This window comes from Equus asinus, chromosome 7, assembly GCF_041296235.1.
Source record: "Equus asinus isolate D_3611 breed Donkey chromosome 7, EquAss-T2T_v2, whole genome shotgun sequence".
In the NCBI taxonomy this organism is placed as follows: Eukaryota; Metazoa; Chordata; class Mammalia; order Perissodactyla; family Equidae; genus Equus; species Equus asinus.
This window is the reverse complement of record NC_091796.1, coordinates 27,206,193-27,230,041: the sequence shown is the minus strand read 5'-3', so window position 1 is coordinate 27,230,041 and position 23,849 is coordinate 27,206,193. Positions and strand designations below refer to the sequence as shown.

Sequence of the window (23,849 nt, the reverse complement as noted above, 5' to 3'; positions counted from 1 at the left end):
TCTGCCATCACAAGCTGAGTGTGTGTCCTTGGATATGTCGCTTAACTTCTCTGAGCCTGGGTTTACCCACCTACAAAATGAAAACAAATGTCCCAACAAAGGCTCCCTCTCAGGGCTGGGTGCAGATAACATCAGAGCATGTCAGTGGAAACAGAGCCAAGGATAGAAGCATCCATGTGCTCAGTTAACATCACTGAAGCTCCATGAGGCAAGTCAGGCCGGTAAAGCCCTTTGTGAACAGTGACCAGGGCCCCAAGTGTAAGGTGCTGTTACCACGGCCCTGAGAGGCAGATGGGGCCGGGGCTGTGCTGACTGCTTGGGACATGAGGACCAGGAGGCTGAGCGCTAAGTCGAGCTGGGCCTGGAGCCCATCTCTGAGTCCCATTGGATGCTCAGTCTGCTCCACCATGCTCCTTCTAATAGCCAGCGCTGCCACAAGATGAAAGGAGGAGCCTTGGGCAACGAGCACCCTCTCACCTGGATGTATGGTCAGAGGTTGGCGAGGGTGGGAGAGTGGAATCCAAGCCCTGGGGATGAGCCAATCAGCTGATCTTGGAAAGATCTCTTTCAATTCCTGAGGTTCTGGGATTCAGCAGGCTATCAGATTGGGAGGGGCTGCTAAGGGCTCCGAACTTATATTTGCTATGTTTGCTTATCGCACTTTACTTGTTTCTTTTCTGTGGAGTCTTGTCCAGAACACAGTACCCAGTAGGTGCTCAATAAATACTTGGTGACGGGGGCTGGCCCCGTGGCCGAGTGGTTAAGTTTGCGCACTCTGCTGCAGGCGGCCCAGTGTTTTGTTGGTTCGAATCCTGGGCATGGACATGGCACTACTCATCAAGCCACGCTGAGGCAGCGTCCCACATGCCACAACTAGATGGACCCACAACGAAGAATATATGTACCAGGGGGCTTTGGGGAGAAAAAGGAAAAAAATAAAATCTTTAAAAAAAAATAAAAAATAAAAAATAAAAATAAATAAATAAATAAATAAATACTTGGTGACGGTTTTGCCGAATGGCCCTGGAAGCTGTTGTCCACACTGGAACAAAGCCTTTGGGACTCAGCCAGTGAGGCCACCGACACTTCTCAGCAGCTCCTGCGTGGTCCTTACTGAACGGGAGGGAAGCTTCCCGATGCTGTGTCCCCATGCCCCAGCCCCAGAGAGCCTCTTCCTCCACCTCCGGGAGGGTCTTTGGCTGAAAGCCCCGGGCTGAGCCTGGCCCCAATCTCTGCTCGGCCCTGCCTCTCTCTGGCCCGCTGAACCCCATTCCACCCTTCCACCAGAGCTTTCTGTGTCCACTCTCTGCACAATGGCCATCCGGAGGTAGCCCCGTGTCCGGTCCCTCCTTGGCCGGAGGCGAAGTCCAGACCCTTCCTCCACCCTCATAGGCCTCCCGCCCACTCCTGAATCTCCACTTTGAAAACTTCCCATGGAGGAGTGCTCTCCAGGCCACAGCCGCACAGCCTCCCTCGCTGCCCCTCCCAGTGCGGGCTGCCCCTCCCAGGGGCCCCAGCCTACCCACTTCCTCTGCCCTTTTCACCCTTTGGCGCCAGAACCAGCTATTCTGAGCCTTTGGCCAGGCTCCTTCCCCCTGCCAGCTGCTCCCTCACTGGGGCCTCCATTTCTTGCCTCCTCTCTTTGGAGTTGACTGTTACTCAGCCCTGCCGAGGGAAAAAAGAAAATGCACCCTGAAAGCATGTGGCACTATGATATGGGGACACCAGAGGCAGCAAGACTCAGCACAGACCTAATGCTTGAGTTACCTATTTGGAAATGTTAGATATAGGCCACTGCATTGCTAGGGTATGCGTGTGTGTGTGTGTGTGTGTGTGTGTGTGTGTGTGTGTGTGTTCCAAAAGAGTCTGGGTCCTTCCAAGAAGCTTTTCAAAGCAATCTTTCTCCCCCTTGCCAGAAACAATGAGTTAGTAAGGATGAGCCCTAACAGGATTAATAGTCCTTTTCCCGTTACCCAAACTTCTTGATTCTTTTATAACACAGCAGCCACTGGATTTCAAGGTTTCTCTGGGAAGATGCTAAGGCAATTACTGCAGATCTTATAAAATTACACCAACTGGTATGTTTGAAAAGGTAATTTTCTGTATTCAGCTCCGTGAAAAGTTTCCCATAAAAGCAGCAACAGTAGGAAAAGGTGCCTGCCCACATATAACAGTCTTAGTAGATTTTCAGATCCTTTCAGAGTGTGGGGAAGAGAGAGGGCAAGAGGACAGGGCTGCAAAAACAGACAAGTCCCCATGTCTTGATTTGGCCTTGGTGACCAGGACAACACATTCCAAGGGCACCAGTCAATATTTGATTCACTGAGCTTATCAGCCAGGCTTCAGCCTGTGGGGAGCAACCAGCAGAGCGAGCACAGAACCTGGGGTGCTGGGTGAGGTGTCCAGGAGGAGGGCTGGGCTCATCAACAGCTGTCCTGGGCCTCCTGGTCAGAGGCTCTGTGCACAAAGGCCCTCAGAAAATGTTTGCTTGCTACAAGACAACCTTCCTGGACCTCTGCACCTGAAGCTCTGGCAAATTTGTTTTGGACAAATACATAGTCTATGTCCTGGTTTTCCTAAACATGACACAAAACCCACAAGCCATAAAGGAAAAACAAGTGATGGATTTGATTAAATAAAAGTTAAAAGAGTTTTATATGACAAAGATACTACAATCTAAGTTAAAAGCCAACAGACTGGGAGAAACTATTTGCATTATATATAACAGACAGAGGTTTACACCTATACTATATAAAGAGTTCCTATCAATCAATAAGGAAAAACATAAAGCACAAATGTCCACTAAAATTATTTTAAATGCTCAATCTCACTAATGATTTTTTAAAATATGCAAACTAACTCTTAGGTGCTTATGAAGAAGTGAGGGGGCAGACAGATTAGAGGAAGGGCACTAGATTAAAGAGACAGCCAACCTGAGATCTAATCATCTGTCCCATGGCTGTATAGGTGAATCATTTTCTCTGTCTGGGACAGTTTTCTAGTTGACATTTCAGCAGAAGTTGCATAAAGAATAGTATTTATTGGTCTTGTGTCTTTTGCATCAAGCATAAAAATGGCTTCTTATAAGCTCCCCCTATCTCTGAGCAGCTCCAGAATGTTTATCGCACCTCTTCACGACCCTTCCCACTCTGGAAGATTAGAAACAGACGTTTTACTGGGACCACTTCCCAGCTGTGGCATCTGAGAGCGTGGAAAGAAAGGGGCTGAGTTAAGCCCCCCTGACAGCTCTTGGTGAGTGTTACAACTGGTCCAGGGTTCCTGTCTTGTCTCTGTGGGGGTCTCTCTGTGCCACAGGGTCTGCTGGCCAGAATGGCTGCATGGGGTTGTGGGGAGGAGACAAGTTAGACAGTGGAAAAGTGAGGCATGAGGAAGGAACACAGACTTGGCAGTCAGGTGGCCTTGGGTTTGAATCTCAGCTCTACCACCTCCCAGCCGTATGCTGCTGAGCACGTTATTCCATCTCTTAGGGTCTCAGGTTCCTCTTCCATAACATGGGCACAATGCACCCCACGTCCCAGCTCCTTTCTCTGCCATTGTCTGTACCACTCGCTGGGACATATTGCAGAGACAGCCTTGCCCTGCCCTTACTTAACTGTTGCTTTCCGCTCCCCAAACGAGGCCGCATGACTTCATGGCTGCAGCTGTGTCTCTGGAGGTGGCAGGGACCCAGGGATATGAGAGTGATGGACAAGTGCCAGGCCCTGTCATGGTTGCTTTGGAACTTCCAGCACCTGGCACACTGCCTTGCACACGGAAGGCACAAAATAATATCTGCAGAATGAATGAATGAAACACAAGGATGAGGGAGCCAAGGGTTGGAAAGGTGACGTGGGATCCTAAGGGCTGTACAACTCATTCATCACCTGGAGAGGGCTTGAAATCTTTCTTTGTTTTCACGGGCAAAATGGAGAGGAGAACATAGAGCCAATCATATTGGCTTCTGAAGTCTCATGTTTGCCCTGAAAGTCCCATTTTACACCTGTTTTCCCTTATAGTTATAATAATGCCCCACTTTTACTCTCCAAAGTGCCCTGTTCTGGGTGACATATCGTCTGCTCTCCTCCTTATGAGGGAGAGTAGACTCTGTGTTCCCCTGACTCCATCTACTCCCCAACCCTGCATTGCTCTTAACTTGTCAGAAATACAGTTAAAATGTCATCCCATTATCTGCTCAGTGAAAGCGCCATTTGAACTGGTGCTCATCGCAAGGGCAACCTTCCCCCAGCAAGACCCGTGAAAGCCCAGGCCAGCCACCAAGGGGGCTCTTGCCACATGCACTTGGGGTGATGGGGTTCCTCGCTGCTTAACCGCCCTGCGCTGTACCACCAGTGAAGAGTGGATGAAAGGCGCTGCCTTTGCTGGGTCTGTGCCAAAGCAGCCCCCTCCCCTTGGCTAACTAGCATCTAGTCTTCCTATGCTGCAGGGGGCATCTGGGCCTGTCACAGAGAGACGGGGACCCATTCGCCACAGCTCCGGTGGGCCTGGCAGCCTCCCCAGAGAAGGACAGGCAAGCTAAGATGAGAGCTGGGGGTCCTGAGGTCTATCCACCTGGAGAAATATTGGGTTGCAGGGGGGCAGAGAGGCATCGGAAACAAGGAGAAACATCCCCCACAGAAGCGCGTACCAAACCAGGGGGCAGCCCCGGAGTTGGGAATTTTCAGATATGTTCATGTTCTTTTGGCTTGGCTGTTGGACTAGGTGAATGTGGCTGGTCCTCAGCCTCCTGCTGGTCCTCAGTCTTTCAGAGATGACCAAGAGGAGAAAAAGACCATTAATACTTCGGCAAAGGAATGGAGTATTTAGGAGAGCCCCCTACACATCTTTGGAATCCTTCAAGGTCAGGATCCACAGCCTTCCTCAGTTGACTCACCTCCCCTGGGCTCATGCCATTCTCCATGTCCATCCTCCCTGTACAGACAGATGGCAGATGACAGGAGATTCACCGTGTCGCCTCCGAGGCCTGCTGTGGTCCCTCCCCCAGCATGTCATGGGGGAGTGGTGCTTCTGCCCGTACCATCGCCCACTTCCCACCTCCAACCAGGGCAGAGACCCTTCACTTTCTGACCCCAAAGGGAGTGTGCCCTGGGCTCTATACACAGCCCACACTCAACTGGCACTTGCCAATCACCCAACTGGGAGTGAGGCAATAGAGCCTGGGGTTGGCAGAGGCTCCCCTGGAAGAGGTGGCATTGGATTGGGCCACAAAGGACAGACAGGCTTCAAACCATGGACAGAAGCTGAAGAAGCTTTAAAGCTGGATGTTAAGCAGTCACTGCTTGAAAGATGAGTCTGAGGTGGGCACCCCTTAAGCATCACCACACAGGTCATCAGGGTGGCCACTTACACAAGCCTGCTGCTGTGAGAGGTGGGTGTGGGGAGCCGGCATGGGCATGCCCTCCCTCCTCAAGTGTGGTTTGGGAGATTCAGCCAACCTCCTGGCCTCAATCAGCAAGAGCCTGGGGGAGAGGCAGATAAGCAAGCTCTGAAGGACAAGCTCCAGCCACATGGCTGCAGACTTATTATTTTTCCCACACACTTGATTGACACATGGGGCCACAGAGAATGGCCTTCACTGGGCCCGCTGCTGATGCTGGGAAGAGGAGGGAAATGACAGGCCTGGGTCCTTTGGTGGCTCCTCCCTCAAGGATGTGAGCTGGGGGTGGAGAGGGCAGTGGGGCTCTCTCCCCATCCTATCTCCTGCCTCCTTCCAGCTTTCTGCTTTTCTCCTTCCGGGTCAGCACGGTCCAGGGAGGAAGCACTCAGTGAAGCTGTGGAGAAGCCCGTGGGCAGAGGCACACAAGCACACGTACCTTCTAGGGCTGGGGCGGAGGCAGAGTGTAGGGTGGGAATGAGTGTCCGTATCTCTTGAGAGGACGCGTGGCAGCACAAACAATAACTTTCTGTGAGCCATTCACGCTGTGAGACCCTTCCTGGGCCTCAGTTTCCAGTTCTCTGAAAAGCCGCCTCCATTCTCATCCTTGAATAGCGCCACCTTCCTCTTCCCGCGGTGAGCGGACAGTTAGTTTACTTCACGTTTTGTTTGTTACCATTTTCTACTCCTACATTGTGATTGGAGCAGCCCCACCGTGTCAAGGGCGGTAGACTTGAACCCTGATTAAAGAAAATCAGTAGATCCCCTCCAAGGACAGGACATGAATGTTTATTGAGCTTCCACTCCGTGCCAGGCCCGATGCCAACAGAAAACGCTCACATGGATTATCTTATTCCATCTTGACAGCAGGTCTGGGAAGAGACCGTTATCATCCCCATTTCACCCAAGTTGACAAAATTTCTTAAATTTCTTAAAGTCTTTTTTTGTTGTTGTTGTTAAAGAGTTTATTTCTCCTTCTTCTCCCCAAAGCCCCCCAGTACATAGTTGTATATATATATTTCTAGTTGTGGGTCCTTCTAGTTGTGGCATGTGGGTCGTCACCTCAGCATGGCCTGACGAGCGGCGCCATGTCTGCGCCCAGGATCCAAACCAGCGAAACCCTGGGCCACCGAAGAGGAGTGCGTGAACTTAACCACTCAGCCACGGGGCTGGCCCCAAATTTCTTAAAGTCCTGCAGTGGTTCCCCACCACCTCTGGGGTGAAATCCAGACTCCTCCCCACCCCACCTTTCCAACACCACGCCACTCCCCGATGGGGCCGGTGCCCTGATGGACAGAGGGCTTCTCCCACACGCTCAGACAGGGCCAGTGGTACTTCTCCCTGCCCCATTCATTTAACTTCCACCTTTCCTCGAGCTGCCTCTCAAGTCTTGCTTCTCCCCAAAGAAGAGGCAGGACCAGGGGAGGTAAGTGAGGCACCTAGGGAGCCAAATTTAAGGAGGCCTCACTCCCAGCATTTGCAGCACCCTGAGAATGAGGCCTCCTTAAATTTTGCCCTTTGTGGCTCACTTGTGCCTGCGCCAGCCCAGCGCAAAGGACCCAGCCCTCCCTTGAAGTTCCTCCCCAGTGGGTCCTGTCAGTGGATGGTGTCCTGAGGGCAGATTTGATTCGTTGCACGAGTGTTCACCACTGCAGGGCAGAGAGAGCTTTTCCTCTGTCCTAAAATCAACAGGGTGCAGGGTTTCCCACCTCCAACCTTTGAACTTGCTCCTGCTCCGCACTCGTCAGCCCTCTGCTCCATCTGAGAACTCCAATTCATTTTCTAGAATCTATATTAAAATGATGGTTTATCTTTCCAGTGAAATATCATATTGCCATTAAAAATTATGTTTCCACATGGGTGAATTCTTCTATAACAAGAGTATAAGAAAAGGTGTTCTAACTATGAGTGAAAATCCAGAGGCCATAAAAAATTGATGAATTTGACTATATAAAAATTTAAAAATTATATAGCAAACACCATAAGTAAAATCAAAGGTAAATGACAAACTGAGAGAAAATATTTGCCGCGTATATCATAGATAAAGGGTTAATATCACTGGTATAGTTTTAAAACTCTTAAAAATTGAGAGACAAAGAACAAAAATAAATAGAAAAGTGGGCAATAGAAAATTGGGCGAAAGAATGGACGGTTCACAAAAGGAATATAAAAATTACCCTTAAACATATGAAAAAATGCTCCGCCTCACTCATAATAGAGAAATGCAAATTAAAACTACACTGGGATTCTATTCATACTCATGAGATTGGCACAAATTCCAAAACTTGCCCACATCTTCTGTTGGCAAGGTTGTGAGGACACAGGAGGGAATACCAAGTGGCACAGCCCATAGAGGGGCATCTGGAAATAATCTAACAAAACTACAAACATGTTTACTCTTCAAACCAGGAATGCCATTCCTAGAAATTTACTCTGAAGATACACTTCCAAGCATATGAAGCACATATGCACACGTACTGCAGCATTATTTGCAATCATAAAGCATGGAAAAACACCTAGGTGGTCATACATAGGAGAATGGTTGAATGGGATGTAGACATGTGGAGTACTATGCAGCTATGAAAAAGAATGAGGAAGATGTCTATGAACTGGTATGGAGGGTTTTCTAGGAGATATTATTGAAGTCATAAAACAAAGTACAAAAAAAGCATATATAATATGCTATCTTTTGTGTAGAAAAGGGGAAAATTAAAAAACATATTTAAAAATGTGCTTTTCTTTACAAAAAGCAATAGAAATATAAGCATAAAAATATTTTTTTTTACCTTTTTTTAACCTTTCCTTGTATCTACAAGGGAAGGATGGGGCAGAAGGAATATAGGAGAGAGTGACACAGCTCTTAGTACACCTTCTTGTATGGTTCTCACTTTTGAAAGTATGTTAATATTCTACCTGTTAAAAAAAATTAAATCAATAAGAATGGGAAGGAAAAAAATCCCTAGAACTGAAAGCAAATTGAAAAAAATGAACCTAACTGTATTTCAAATAAATACTATAGCCACACAGAAGGGAAAGAAAAGAAAGAAGGAAGGAAGAGTTGATCCAAGGTATTATGGCCACAGCAGGTGGTCCAGGGGTGTGGGGAAGGTCTGTTGATTGTAGTGGGATGGGGGAGGCAGTTTTGACACTATTCTGGAAGTAATATAGAATTAAGCAAATGAGTGAATGTGTTGATGGTTTTGGGAGCCCGAGTTTTCACTGTGGAAGAAGGACATATAAATAAGGAATGGGGGAAGACAAGAAGCAACCCCACGGAGGAGGATTGGAATTGGAGCTATCAATGTGGACTCATGATTTCTAACATATGAATATGCAAGCATGTATGCATGTTTATGTGCATGTGTACATACGTGGATATGTGTGTATGAATATGTGTATATACATACATGTATTTCCTAGGTCTGTCCCCTGAGAGAGGCAACAAGGAAAGACACCCAGCAGCAATGAGCACACCCAGAGCCCAGATCTTGGTCTCTAATCCCACTGCCCACTGAAAGGAAGCAGGTCTCCTCAGAGACATGGCTAATTGCATGGCTAGTGGAGGGCAGGTACTAAGATGAGCCTGGAGCCTCTTGTTATGCCAGCAAGTAAGAAAGTGCTCCCAGACAGGGATGGTGGAGCATCAAAATATCATGGGAGTCGGCTTGTAGCGGCTCCTATGAGTCAAATCTGGGGCACTTTAAGCACTAGAATAATTGAGTACAGTGAGAATTAATAAACTCTTGGAAAAACAGAAATTCATCAGTCCATACAGATAATAGACAAATAAATACATTTCACTGCTCATCATAGTCAATGTAGACTGCTCAGAGTATAAATACATTCTACTGCTACAGTAGAATGCCAAGGGCCAACTGGTAAACATGGAGATAATGATGGAAAGGCATCACTTTGCAACCATCCTGTTAATGATAGGATCAGGCGGGAGTCATCAATGCATATTACCCCTGTGGGGAAAAGGGTGAGGGGCATGGCGTACTTACATGATTTAAAGTGTCCTCCCAGAGACTGCTTACTAGTTATAAGGGAGAAAAAAGACAGTTACTACACAGTGCAGCGACTGGCGATAACTTGACTGGGAGATCAAAATTAACATCCCCAAAGAGGACCAGAGAGTGTCTCCAGATGGGACTGTCTGGTAGACCCCAAGGCTGCCTCGAAAGGATCCTGACCAAGAACGCAGAACCCTGATTTAACGGCAAGGAAACATGAGACAAACCCCGAATGAGGAACATTTTATTAAAAATAAGACGGGGCATTTGTATTCTTCAAAAGTGTCAAAGTGATAAAAGACAAAGAAAGGCTGTGAAAATGTTCCAGATTAAAGGAAGCCAAAGACCTGACAACTAAAGGCAACACCTAACCAGAGACAGACCTCGGCTGGAGGTTGACCGAGGGAATCGGAATACAATAGCACACTGGTCAATTAGATGAAAATGTGCATCAGTGTTACATTTACTAATCAGCCACATGATGACTATGCTGGAGAATACATAGAGAGCTAAAGTCTTCAGGGTCACACCCTCAAATGGTTCAGACAGAACGGTTGTGTGTGTGTGTGTGTGTGTGTGTAAATGACAGAGAGAGTGCAAATGATACAGGAAATGGGGTAAAATTTTAACAACAGATGCGTCTAGGATACAAGGATATAAGGGTCTTTTTTGTATTACTTTTATTTTTGTGGTTTTTCTTTAATTTGAAATGATTTCCAAATAAAATAATTTTAAATGTATGTTCCAACATTGGATGACGTTCTCATCTCTGCAGGTGCACTCTCCTCGGCCAGGGGACCCCCCGCAGGCGGCCAGGCCAGGGGGCAGTTCCGAAATCCAGCCATCTGGGTTCAGTGTGGCCTGGAGCCTTTGACTTTCCTCTCTGTGTCTCTGCTTCTCCTCTGCAGGGCGATACCCACCCCATCGGCTGCCGGACAATTAAAACAGATTATGCTGGCAACTGCTTAGTTCAGGGGGGGCCCTAGAAAGGGCCGGATCAATGTGAGCTATCGCTTCACTGGCGTTATTTTTCATCAGCATAAACTCCAGCAGGGTGCACGCTTGAGACCCATCTTCAGTTCCAAGAGCTACAGGTGGCCTCCAGCAGGACTGTGAATCCAGGACAAGCAAAGTGTCCCGGGGCCACCGCAGGCGGGCTGAACTCAGTGCCCTTTTGCTCCGAGCCCTGACCCATGCTTTTCCTCACCTACAAAGTCCTTTCCTTTCGGCTTGCACCTTCCTTGAAGGCCCACTCCTAGTGGCTCCCTTGGCGCCTGGCTGGAGCTGCTCAGGTCCCTGCCTTCAGCTCCTTCCCCTGGTGACGGATCAGATGTGGCATTTCAGTATGGATTGGCTATGGCCCCGGCTCTCCTCTCCCAGGAGAACCCTTAGTGACAGTATTGTTCCGGTAAAAAGAACTCTGATCCCTGGAGAATAGGCCAGGGAGGGGACATCTTCCTTTGGGCTAGGAACTTCCTTGGAGCCCCTGAAATTGGCTTTCAGACCAGGCCTGCCCTGATGAGGACGCACGGCCTCCTCCTCTGCCCTCCGGCCCCCCAGTCTTGTGGGGAAGGGGCACTGTGCCGCTGTCTCTATTTGCCCCTCCAGGCCCCCTCCCCACCCTCTCCACTCAGCTCTGGGCCCGGGAGGCTGACCCCCACAGAACACAGCAGTGGGCTCCTTGCCCTCCGCCCTCCTTCCTGTTGGCCCGGCCAAGGGGACCCCGGAGGGAGACTGCAGGGAGGGAGAGAGGGAGGTTGGGTGGTTAATGCCTTGTCTCCTTGTCCTCAGGGGTGCCTCAGGTCACAGCCCAGGTAGGGTGGCCCCCTCACTGTCTTCGCCTTCAGCACCCCCAGCGTTCGCAGCCTTGGGTACCACCCTGGGTCCTCTGGGTTCCCTTCACCCTGCACTGGCCTTTGGACTCAACTCTCTTCAAATCACCCACTTTGAGAGTGCCACCTGTTTCCTCCGGGGCCCCTGCCTCATGCAGACACCTGCGCAGAGAGGCAATGCATCCCCCACCCCCAAGTGTGTTTGGTGTCTGTCCGCCCAGATGCCTGTATTACCACGCTCAGTGAGGGGACCCACCGCAAAGCCATTCACACAGCCAAACAAAAGCGGCAGCCGCCATTCAGGCCCCCTTCTGGGGCTCGCCGCTTCCTGTTCCAACTTTATTTCATCTTTTCATAAGTTACTGTTAACTGAGAAGCATTACAAGAAGGGAATTAAAAGAGAGAAAAGTTGGTGGAGAAATGCCTTGTTTTTTTGGTTTCAACCTTTTGTTATCAACCCTTCAGGAGCCCGATTCAACTAGAGGAACGTGTGGCAGAACACGTTCTTCAAAATTAGTTCCAAGAGACACTCGGGGCTCTTTATTATTCACTCTATTAAAATCAAAATATTAGCTAATGCCTCTCGCGTTGTCGGAGTGGGTCTGGCAACTTCTCTGATGCATTGTCCTACTTGAAAGTGGAAAAGAAGGCCTTTCATGCAGAGGCCTCTGTCGGGTCCCTCTGGTCTCCTGCACACACGGCGGCAGAGAAACCTTGACCTGCTGTGTCTGAGACACTGGCAAGCCCAGGACAAAGCTGTGGTCCGTGTGTCAGGGCCTGAGGGTGCAAGGCTGCCTCTTCTGCAGCCCCTCCCTGAGCTGGAGCTCCCCCGCTCCTCGAGGAGCCCAGGTGGCCTCTAGCGGAGGGGGAAGGCCCCTCCTGGTCCCGGGAGAGTGGTTTCCCATATCTAGAGCCAGAAGTGATCTGGAAGGAAGTGAAGGGGGCGATGACACAGGCACCCGGAGGCTTCAAAATCAAAAGTGCTTTGCATGTTTTCTTGGAAGCCTCCCGCCGCCTCCAGCTCTGGGAGGAACACCACAATGCAGATCACTCCTCAGTTCTCCCAGGAACAAGCAAATCTGGCTTTTGGCACTCTGACCCTAGAGTGGCCCAGAGGTGTCACGGTGGCATTTCTAACTGGGCCCCTAGGAAGACAGTGAGGTTCTTAGCTCAGAGGAGGCTCATGGTCCTTGAGGACCGTGGGTGGGACCAGAGCGTCCAGCCTGTAAGAGCTGGCTAACAGGCCCTGTGCCTGGTGGCTAAGGTCACAGAGTAGATGAAGCATGTCCCTCGAGGGGCCTTCCAGAGAGCTGGGGAGCAACTACACAAGGCCAATGTGGGGGCTGCAGGGAGGCAGAGACTCCCGGAGGCTGAGTGGATCAAGGAGGGCTTCCTGGAAGAGCTGGGCTTTGGCAGATGGGTAAGCACTGGAAAGGGGATAGGAGAGGGAAGGGCAAGGAGGAATGTGCCTGAAAAGCTTGGAGGGAGGAGGGAGGGGTGGGAGGGGGCAGGAAGTGGCAAGGCTGGAAGGACCTTGACTATGGTTGAGGATGTTTCTTCTTTCTTTCTTCCTTTTGTTTCCTTGAGTAATCTGAAACTTACTATTAATCTCCCCAGACCTATCTTGTTGATAAATGTTGATTTCCCCTGCACACCTGTTCATATTTCCGATGGAAATGTACTATAAAATCACTCCATTCAGCTGGTGATTACCATGGTAATCAGGCAGGCTCACCGACAGGGCAGCACTCCTTGAAAACAAGATTCTGGAGATACGGCTTTCATTTCGCTTGTGTCGTGCGCCTAAGGAGAGAGGAGTGAAGCTGGCGTGGGGCGGGGTGTGGGGGATGGTTCCTGTCTTTGGGGACGTCTTGGCAGGCAGCACAGCCCCGAGGGCCAGAGGGCTCTGCAGGAAGATGGGGAATGGACCAGATAGGAGTCAGATAAGTTGGGGGGGTGGGGCAAGTCAGGAACCACCTCTATGACTCCTGGAACGTTACAAAGATGTTATTATTCTTATTGTTTCTCCCTATCACAAGATTATAGTTTAAGGTCTGCTGAAAGCCTCAGATGTTTGAACGGTATTATTTAGTTCTGATGAAGTCCGTTTTAAGTTTTCAAGAGCTCCAACCAGACTCTTTACCTTCCAATCCCAGCTCTGTCACTTACCAGCTGTGTAACCACGGGCAAGTTACTTAACCTCTCTGTTCCTTCTCACTCATAAAAGACAGATAATAAAAATTTCTAATGCATAGGATTGTTGTGAGGATTAAGAGCGTTAATACAAGTAAAATGGTTAGACCATGCCTGTCACAGAGTAAGCACTCAAAATGCCCTGGATTTAGCCAAGCATCCTCTCTCAGTGGATGGTGTGTGCAACCAGCATCCGGGACTTTGCACAAATATTGCCTCACTTCCTTCTCCTGACACTCCCATGTCACTCTCTCTGAACAACGAGGAAACTGAGTCCTGAGAGCCCAAAACTGCCTGGTACAATCATGGGTCTGGCTGGAACCCAGACCCTCTGCCTCCCTGCCCACAGCTCTTTCAGTTTCCTTCCCAAAGATGGTTTGCTGGGGTCTGGCTGTCCTGTTTTCCACCTAAAACTAGGACCTGGTCTGCCTTCTTCAGTCCAGACGCCCCCTTCCTCTGACTGCAGCCCTGGGAAGCTCAGCCTGGTGGGCACAGGATTCCACAACACTCACACCCTCAAAGTACATAAACACCTACGGCTTTCAGCCACTCCTGCAATGGCCCATACCTGTTAGATGTTGTCTAATTAAACACAACCACCATAATGAGAGCAGGAGTTGCATTTATTGCTTTTGCTGCTCCAGGCTCTACATACCTTCTCCTTTTAATATAATAATATTTGTCATTAATCGAATTATTTTATATTGCACCAGACATTGTATAATCCAAATCAGACCAAGAGCTGCGGCCTCTGCCTTCCAGAACCCACCCCCCAAGAGGCCGCTGACAGGCCATCATTCTGTGTCCTGCAAACTCCATGCAGTGATAAGGGGACTCCACCAATGTGAGGCTTTATCTGGTTGCAGGTTGAGGAAAGACACTATTTCAATCAAGATAATGATTCTATTTCTTGGACGGAAATGAGATTTTTTTTCATTGCCTCATGGGGGTGCCACCAAATTCAGTCTCAGGGTTGAACAGGTCATGTGCAAGTTAAAGGGTTTTCTTGTAACCTGAGAGAGAGCATAAACATGAAGGAGAACTGAAAGGAGGGCGCTCATCTGCAAGAGAAAAACATACGCGCCGGGCCTATGAGATTACAAGGTAAGTTCTCTTTGGACGTTTTAAGGCCTTAGACAAAACCTGCAAACCCAAAATTCAGAAGATAAGCATGCCGTGGGAGCCCAACAGCCCGGATCTGAAGCGAGTTAAAAGGCCTAGAAAGGCAAGAAGGACACCAAAGCTGTACAGACTGGACTCTTAGCAACGAGAGGACCTCTGAAGTCTTCTAACCCTGCCCATCACGTAGGGCAGCTTTCCTCTGACCTCGCTGGCAGTTGCCCCTTCAACAGGTCCTACAACACGGAGCTCACCACAAAGAGCCTGTTCCATCTCTGACCAGCTCCTAGGTCAAGAAAGTACCTCCAAATTACAGTCAAGTTACTTCATAAATGGAAAACAGAGTGAGAATTCACGGGGCTGACACAGTAGTGGATCTCTACCCACTCTTGGAACCACACGCATTTCAGTACATCGCCAAACAAGAGCAAGTGACCCTAGATGCCAAATGCAGTGAGGCTGCAGTAATTTGAATTAAATTGTGAATTAAGTAAAATTTTAAACTATTTTAAACATTTGGGAATTTCAGGGGCTGTAATACAGCATCTCGAACTCTTTATATGTGGATTGCTTTAATGAGGAAATAATAATAATATGCAATTCTTATATCAATTGTTTCTATCATGACTCTAAGGAGTTTGGAAATGTTTAAGGTTTGGGTGCATTTTGAACATTCCACTGAAAGCTGACTCAGGGAGCTACTCTCTCTTCAAAGAAAAGGCACATTTCAGCCCAACCTCTTCTGGAATAGTCCCAACTGCTGACTCTTGAGGACTAAGAAGGCAGTGTCTTACCGTACGGCATCAGACTCACCAAACTTTGAAATCCAACCCACCCCATTGTGGACGTGTAGAGACTATCATTGGAAAGTAACCCAAAACCACAGCAATATTGGTTGTCACCAGGAGAGGGGCAAGGCTGCTGGCGACAGAGGTGGGAAGGAAGTTTTTCACAGTACCCCTTTTGGCACTTTTGAACTTAGAGCCGTGGGACTATATTACTTATTGAGTAAAATTACATTTAAAAAAACACATCAGTGTTTCAGTCAAAATAGACTTTGACACAACTGATTTCTGTTTTAGTACCCATACTTTTCAAATGCAAGCTAACTACAATGTAAATTACTGCTGGGTCAAAGTGGAAACTACATTTGGCTGGTTTCACAACAGTGAATGCTCACAGGCACGGTCATAGGTGCAACCGATGCCCCACTCAGATCCCCTTTACCTGCTCAGGCACCTGCTCCCCAGCTGCATTCACCTGTGACCTTTTCCAGACCCTGCTCTTGGTCAAGATGACTCCTTGGGGGTTGCATCTGCAGCACCATTCTGGGTGCTGGTGGCCAGTGAGGGGACACATGTGGCCTGCCCCTTGCATCCAAACCAGACATCACTGCAGTGCCATTCATGCAGATCAAGTCAAGGAGAAACTTGCCGTGGGACATCCTCACTCGGCTCCTCCTTTCCCCTCCTGCTACCCTCTCTCCCTGACAAGTTTTCCCTAAGAGCTTTCCTTTGATATATCACGTACACCTGAATCCTTGTCTCAGGCTCTGCTTCTAGGGAACCCAAGCTAAATCAGTCATGAATGGCTCCAAATGGAGTCCTCATGTGTCTTTCCAGAGGGTTGCTCCTGGTGGTAGAAGCAGGGCAGAACCATAATCACCTTCCTGCCCGGCCAATGACTACCAGGCTGACACTACACATCCCATGAAAGCCAGCACAACAAAACGCTGACCAACCAGCATGACAGCTCCCACAACCAGACCCCTGGGGGACCGCACAAATACTCTTCTTCCCCAGGATGAATGAGCAGGGGCAGGGGCAGACCCAGAAGGCTCTTTCCATAATCAGATATCCAGTTACATGCAGAGGGTAATCAGCATGAAAGTCAGCTCTACCACTTATTAGCTGAGTGAACTCGAACAAAATATTTAACTACTCCAAGCCTCAGTTTCCTCCTCTGCAAAAAGACAATACGTGACAGGGCCATTGTGAAGCTCACATGAGGCAGCACTGCCAAGCATGCTGCAAATTCATAACACTACAGAGATTTAGAACCAGCTAGTTTCCCCTGCTTGCTTGGAACAAATAATTAATTAGCTTTTCTTAAATAAATACATCCCAGCTGCCCTTCATCCTGGACATGGTACCTAGAGTTCTCTGTGTGAGAAACAGCTGCGGAGGCAAAGCAGGTGGATGTTGGGAGCACTGTCATGGTGACTGTCCACCTGGAGCTTAGGGTGTATCCCCATCATTAATCTCACAGGCCTCGGGTGGTCCTCAGCTGTAGCTGCCTGGAGAAAGATGATCTTCTCTCTCTCTGTGATAAAGGGAGGACCCCCATTGTGAATTTCCTGTAATCTATCCACTGTGTGTACTGAGCTCAAATACAATTTCAAATTTCCTGAAAAATCCATGTGGCCATTTTCTTTCGATGAGTCCCAGACAAACTGGCAGAAACTTAATTTTATTTACCTAGATGAGGGGCACTTTATTCCATCCTGATTCTTTGTATATGGACCATTCATGAAGCCATTTTGAGCCCTTACCACCTGGCCCTGCCCAACATCACCAGCATTTCCTCCCACGCCGTGTCAGACTCATGTCTATGACGTCCTCCCTGTGGGCCGTTGGGTGTTCCTATCCTGGCACCTCTATCTACCCTGTTCCTTCTTCCCTGGAGCACCCTCCTTCCTCCATCAGCCCGGTTCCAGTCTCTCTTTCCCCAGGAAGTCATCCGTAACTGCTCCCCCTTGCCAGCATTTCTTTCTGTGCCATGCGAGCCAGAGCGGGACCGTATGCCCTTTCATCAAGTTCTTTAATGGCCTCATGTGCAGACGTCTTCACCTCCCACACTGGACCAAAAGCTCCTCCAAAACAGAACTTAGGCCTGCTGCTTCTCCTATGTTTCTCAGAGCTTCCAGCAATAATGCAGGCAGCTGGCGATTAACAATGCTCTCAGGTTGAGTAATGGACTGGGCCGTACGACTGCTCCTAGTGGAACACACCGGTAAATGGCCTATATGAGGATTTACATTTCTAAATGGGGTCAACGGAGCAGCCAACTTGGAGTTGTACTGTTTGTGGTCCCAGGGTGAAAGAGGGCACATCTCCCTTCTCCCCAAAGGAGTTGGGCTCTCCCTGCCCACCAATCAACCCCAAGGGAGTGATTCTCTGTGTGTGCAGGTGGGAGCTCTCTCCACTTAGATGGCAGAACCGGGGGTCAAACCATGCACCTTCAACTGGAAGCCTTGCATTCCTGGGTCCAGCCCCACCCAGCCAGAGGCACCTTCCAGAAGAAGAACCGAAAGCAGATTCCATCACCGTCACGCGCCTTTCCTCAAACAGGGAAACCCGCCCACTTCCAAGGAACCCTGTCAAACTACAGACCTGAGAAAGCAAAATGCATACTCACAAGCAACGACGCCTTCTTCTTAAATTTCAGGCGAGCAGTTTCTCTGCAAACCTGCTCATTTCCTGCAACGAAAAGAAAGGGATGGAGAAGCATATTAGCACCTGCTCTGGGTATCCTTCGGCAGTTTCCCGGCCGACCTCAGGCTTCTGCACCTTCTCTGCATCCTCCCTGCCAGCACACTCTCCCCTCCCAGGAACACCGCGTGCTAGTTGGGTGGGCGCCCCTGGCTCCTCACAGGATCCCACCACACTCCGGGCCCACGGGTTCTGCCCACGCAACCCCCCTCCCCCTCCCGGCGCCATGCCAGTCTCAGATTGACCACTGCCTCCAATTCCCTGAAGGCGCTCGGCTTCTTCCCACTCCGGAGTGAGGCCTGCTCTTCTGTAGCATGGGGTTGCCTAGCAACCCCGCGCTCCGGCTCGGAAGGCCCTCCTAAATTGGACCTCCCAGCACAGGGCATCTCCTTGTACAGCTGCCTGAATCTTAACAATCTGGTTCTGAATAATAACACAATGGTAATTGCATGCATGGGCCCCAAACTACATTTAAATAATGTTCGAGAGCTGACACGAACCAACAAAGGCCAGAAAATGCATGGCGGAGGTTGACTGTAGGGCCAGGCGGGATGTTTGGTGCGGCAGGGAGCTGACACCACAGACTTGAGTTAATGACAATGCCAACCTGAACTGTGAATCCTCCTGCCTTTCTGCCAGAGTATGTCACCACTTTAATGTGTTTTAAGTGAGTTTGGGATCTGCAGAGGCAATTAATGCCCAGAGGTAGTGATGCTTCAAGACAGGATGCCCTTTATCTTCTTTTTGTGGGGGAGGAAAGAAGGCGGAGGATGCAGGACAAGGAGGGAGAACAGCACGTGAGTGATTTCCCCTGGCTTTTACAATCGTGGCTAAATACATTTTAGAAGGTGGGAGAAAGAACTTACCCAGCCAGAGCACAAAGCACTTGCTACCTCAGTGAGGGACAAATTCAACGTGACTGATGTGTTTCAGGATAAGAAGTGAAGGCAAAGAGGTCTTGACACCGGCGAACGTGCAGACCGAAGCGGCTTAGCGGCGTGGGGAAAGGCCGCACGCAGCCCGGCCCAGCCTTCAATCTGTGTCCCGGGCAGAGGGTAATGAAGAGCTCTGCTCAAAGCGGGAGAGTCCTAACACGTGGGAAACGGCGAGCCAGCCGTTCACGCCTCGTGGAGTGACAGCAGCCAGGGCCAGCCGACCAGCTCTGATAATTTGAAAGCCCAAAGCACTTTGGGTAAAAGTTCAAAATCCTCTGGCAAGGGACTTAGATATTTGCACACCCATGTTTATAGCAGCATTATTCATAATAGGCAAGAGATGGAAGCAACCCAAGTACCCATGGGTGGAGGACTGAATAAACAACGTGTGGTATACACATACAATGGAATATTATTCAACCTTGAAAAGGAAGGAAATTCTGACACGTGCTACAACATGGATGAACCTTGAGGACATTGTGCTAAGGGAAATGAGCCAGTCACAAAAAGACAAATCCTGTATGATTCCACTTATATAGATACCCAGAGCAGTCAAATTCCTAGAGACAGAAGGTAGAATGGTGCTTACCAGGGGCTGGGGGGAGGGTGGAGTGGAGGGTCAGTGTTTAATGGGGACAGAGTTTCAGTTTGGGAAGGTGAAAAAGTTCTAGAGATGGATGGCAGCAATGATTGCCTAACAATGTGAATATACTTAATGTCACTAAACTGTACACTTAAAAATGGTTAACATTGTAAATTTTACGTTGGGTACATTTTGCCACAATTAGGAAAAAATCCCCCTGCAACAATAGCAAGGCATACACAGCGTTTCTCTGCAAGACTTTTGTCCATAGTCATCTTGGAAACCAAAGTGGCCTGTGTCATTCACAAGCTCAGATAAGGAGACTGTCACCAGGACTCGAGGACAAACTGGACAGTGTGACTCTGGCCCAGGGAAACCCATGGCCTGTAAGCACAGTGCTCATGCAGCATAGTCTGAGCACTGAGAAACAGGATTCCCTTGTGCCCACCTCCTGAAGTCCAGACACCACCACTTGCAGAATGTGGCTGCCTTCCACCCAACCAGACCCACCCAACGAGCCCCCTGCCGGCTTCCTCCCCCAGGTACGTGGGCTCCGGTGACACTCTCATTCTTACCTTTTGCTTACTATGTGCTCCCTGTGCCCTCTGGCTGAGCTAATCTTACGCTTTCTAGTGGCCTTAGATCAAGTTCCGCCTCCTCCAGCAAGCCCTCCAGACATCCCTCACTTCTGCGTCCTCTGAAGGTCACAGCCTGCAATCCAACTTGCTTAGGTACCATGTTATGTTCCTAAGCGAAAAGTTTTGCCTCTCTCAATAAATCCCTGCAGGACCCCTGGACAGGGACAGCCGCGAACAGTTTTTGTCTGCCACAGGTCCCGGCTCAGGGCTGAGCACACCGTGGGCCGCTCCCTCCAGACTCTCTGAGGGATGGTGGACCTTGCCTCCTTTCTCAGGGAATCTGACCACACTCCCCTGCCTGGGGTACAAAGCACGTCTGCTGGCTACGGAGCCCTAGAGCTAAATATTCCAGGCAGGTGTGCAGTTCCCTCCAGTCATTTAGACGTGTAACTCAATGTGTGCGATCAACAATTGAGCATTTACAGATTTTATTAATTTGGAAAGGTCATTAGAGCTAACAGCTTCTCCTAGTGAGAGTGAATAAATAGCACAGATAATTTTTTTCAGTGTCCTGATTTTTTTTCTTGAAATGTGCTGTAAGCCTCAAAAAATAGTGTTACAAGTAAAAAAGGGGGGAAAAAGAAATCCAGGCTTATGAGATAGGAGGAGCCTGACAGGAGCTCTGGATGAGCCTCTTCCCCTCTCTGAGCCTCAATCTTCTCATCTGCAAAATGAGAGAGCGATCGCTCAGACCTCTTCCAATTTAAAGAAAAAATGAAATTGTGATTCGAGGTGAGAATGTGAAGTATGCAGCTTTCCAAGCTAACACTTCTTCCTCCATCCCCACCCGTCCTACCAGATGTTGGGTACCACTTCACTTCTGGGGAGAAAAGATGCGAGTTCGTGACCCCTCGACCAGAAAAAGGTCCTTACTGATTTCAGGTGCCTCCCCAGACCCTGACCTGGGGGCTCTCAAACTCAACAATCTTCCTGCCTCGCTCTCTTTAGGTCATTAAGGAGCACTCCAGACTAATGACTTGTTTTCTCGAGTCTCCAGGAACGGCTGGAAATGGGCCAAAGAGCATCACCCAGGCTCCGTCTCCCCAGCCCTTGGCTCCGTGACCAGCTGGCGCTGTCTGTCAAGGGCCAGGCCTCCTGGGGGCAGATGCTCATGCTTCTCCCCGAGGTGAGAAGGAAGCAGAGTTCAAGGATCGGAGGGACTCCGGCTCCAGCCTGCTGTCTGGGGAGAAACACTTGGCCCTGGACCAGACTGTGCAGTCCACCATTCCTCTCTTTCTTTATCTTTGTCCCCTTTTCTCTCTGCCCCGAGTGTAGACAGACACTGGGAAGGTGGGAGGCCTGATCTGTCTGCAACTGTGTGGCCACACACACCCATGCCCCCACCTCTGGATCGCTCGTGGCTTTCAGTAGCAATAAGAAGATTAAGTGTGAATCAGAACTGTATGAATAACAACATTAAAACTAATACTAACACTAATATTAATTAATATTAGCAAACATTTGTGTAAGGCTTTATGATTAAAAATGTGTTTTCCCACGTAACTGTCAGGCAGGTGGGCTAGATGCAACCCATTTATTGAGTGAGCATCTGCTATATCCAAGGGTCTCGGCTACCTGCTGGGGATGGAGACATGGAAGGGTGTGTTTCCTGCCTGCAAACTCCCTCCAGGGAGGTTTAGAGGGAGGGAGAAGGAGGCACAGAGAAGTTGAGCTACTTTCTCAGAGTCATCCAACTAGCAAGTGCTAGCGGTGCTCAAACCAGGTCCTCAACTCAGAGCCCTTTTCCAACTGTTCCTGCATCGCCTGTGAATTTACTATGAAATTTAGCCTGTGCGACATCATCCAGAAGGGACCAGAGGATGGCCTGGTTTGGGGACAGTGGGAGTTTATGCCGAGAAGGAAACAATGCCTGAGGGTGTCAGGCCATGTTTGCTCCTGAACACCTCGGAGGGGCAGGCCCCGGGCTGGCACAGGTCAGAGCCTTCTGCAGACATGGCCTTGGCCCCTCCTGGCCTTCTTGCTCTTCGATAAAACCCCTCCCTGCATCAGCAGCCTTTGCAGAGCGGCTGCCTTGAGTTGATCCAAATTCATGCATTTGTTTTTTTCAACCTGCACTCACCTTTCTCTTCTAGGAAGTGCCACAGCGCTTATAGTCAGCAGGTGACACAAAATTGGTATTGTTCTTCTCAGGGTCTCTTTTGGCTTCTTGAAAAATAAAATGTCCACGCTTGGAGGAGCACTATGAATCCCTCACTTTACAGCCCAGGGCACACGAGCCCAGAGAGGGCAAAGGACTCGCCGCAAGTCACGTCAAAGACAAGACCAGGGCCAGAACCCGGGTGCCCAGGCTCACAGCCTGGGGCCTGCCCTCGCCCACCCTATGGGGGCCAGAGGGTAGGTTCAGCCTGTGCCCTGCTCACTTTCAGCCCCCAAAGCAGCCCCTCAGCAGGGACTCGTGCCTGGGATGGGGGCTCCTTGATGTTGGATGGTGGCCAGCACAAATACCACTGCCACCACCCCGCAGAGGTACCCTCAGGGGACAGTGGGGTCACCATCTCTGCGACAGGGCCCTGCAGCTCCAGGACGCTGTAATGATGGTTTAGAGCCAGACTGGCCCTGCCATTGACCAGCTGTTAGACCTTGGGCAAGTGAGTTAACCTCTCTCTGCTTCTGATTTTCACCAGCAAAATGGGCAGTACAATGGCCCCTCTCTCCTACCTCACAGGGCTGGAGTCAGGATTCAATGAGGAAATGGAGGAACACTTGGCACGGGGCCTGGTATCTGCATGTTCTCAGACAAGAGCAGCCAGGCTGGCTTTTCCCTGGGAGGACAGCTCCATGAAGGGGGGACGTTGGCTGCGGTGCTCACTGCTAAGTCCCTGGTGCTTAGTACCCATAAATGAGAGTTGATTGCACTCCTGTGGAAAGTTCTGCTGGGGCTAGCGGCAGCCCAGCACCCTGGGGAGAAGAGGCCTGGTGTGGTGAGCTGTCCCTGCCGGCAGGGGCCTCAGGATGGTCAGCCCAGCGTCTGTGGTGACAGGGGGGCAGTGGCTGCTCTTCCCAGGATCCTTCAGAGGCTGCGTTGGGCGGGTCGCAGTTAGCTCTTCCTCTGATATGAAAATCAGCCACCCTGGGAATGTAAAATGGCACGGCCCCTTTGGAAGACGGTCGGCAGTTCCTTACAAAGGTCGAAGATACTCTTACCGTATCTTCCAGCAATCACACTCCTAGGTATTTACCCAAAGGATCTGAAAACTTATGTGCACACAAAACCCTGTACACTGGGGTTTACAGCAGCTTTGTTCATCATCGCCAAAACTTGGAAGCAACCCAGATGTCCTTCAGCAGGCGAATGGATAAATAAACTGTGATCCATCCACACAATGGAATATTACTCAGCGTTAAAAAGAAATGAGCTCTCAAGCTATGAAAAGACATGGAGGAACCTCAAATGCATATTACTAAGTGAAAGGAGCCAGTCTGAAAAGCCTACATACTGTGTGATTCCAACTAGATGACATTCTGGAAAAGGCAAAGGAGAGAAGAGGGGAGGGATGGACAGTGGACCACGGAGGATTTTTAGGGCAGTGAAACTCTTCTGTATGACACTGTAATGGTGGATAGGTGTCACTACGCCTTTGCCAAAATGTATAAAACTACAACACAGAGTGAACTCGAATGTAAACTACGGA

The 23,849-nt window shown here is 49.5% G+C and overlaps 1 protein-coding gene across 8 annotated transcripts in view; it reads right to left on the bottom strand.

Annotated features, from left to right (window-relative positions):
• The window catches only part of ZBTB7C (zinc finger and BTB domain containing 7C), a 353,239-nt gene that overhangs the window by 126,952 nt on the left and 202,438 nt on the right, over positions 1-23,849 (bottom strand). For all 8 annotated transcript variants that reach the window (XM_070513092.1, XM_070513093.1, XM_070513091.1 and 5 more), the window contains one exon: positions 17,967-18,028. The gene's annotated coding sequence lies outside the window, so the exon portion shown is untranslated. The remainder of the gene's footprint in view (positions 1-17,966; positions 18,029-23,849) is intronic.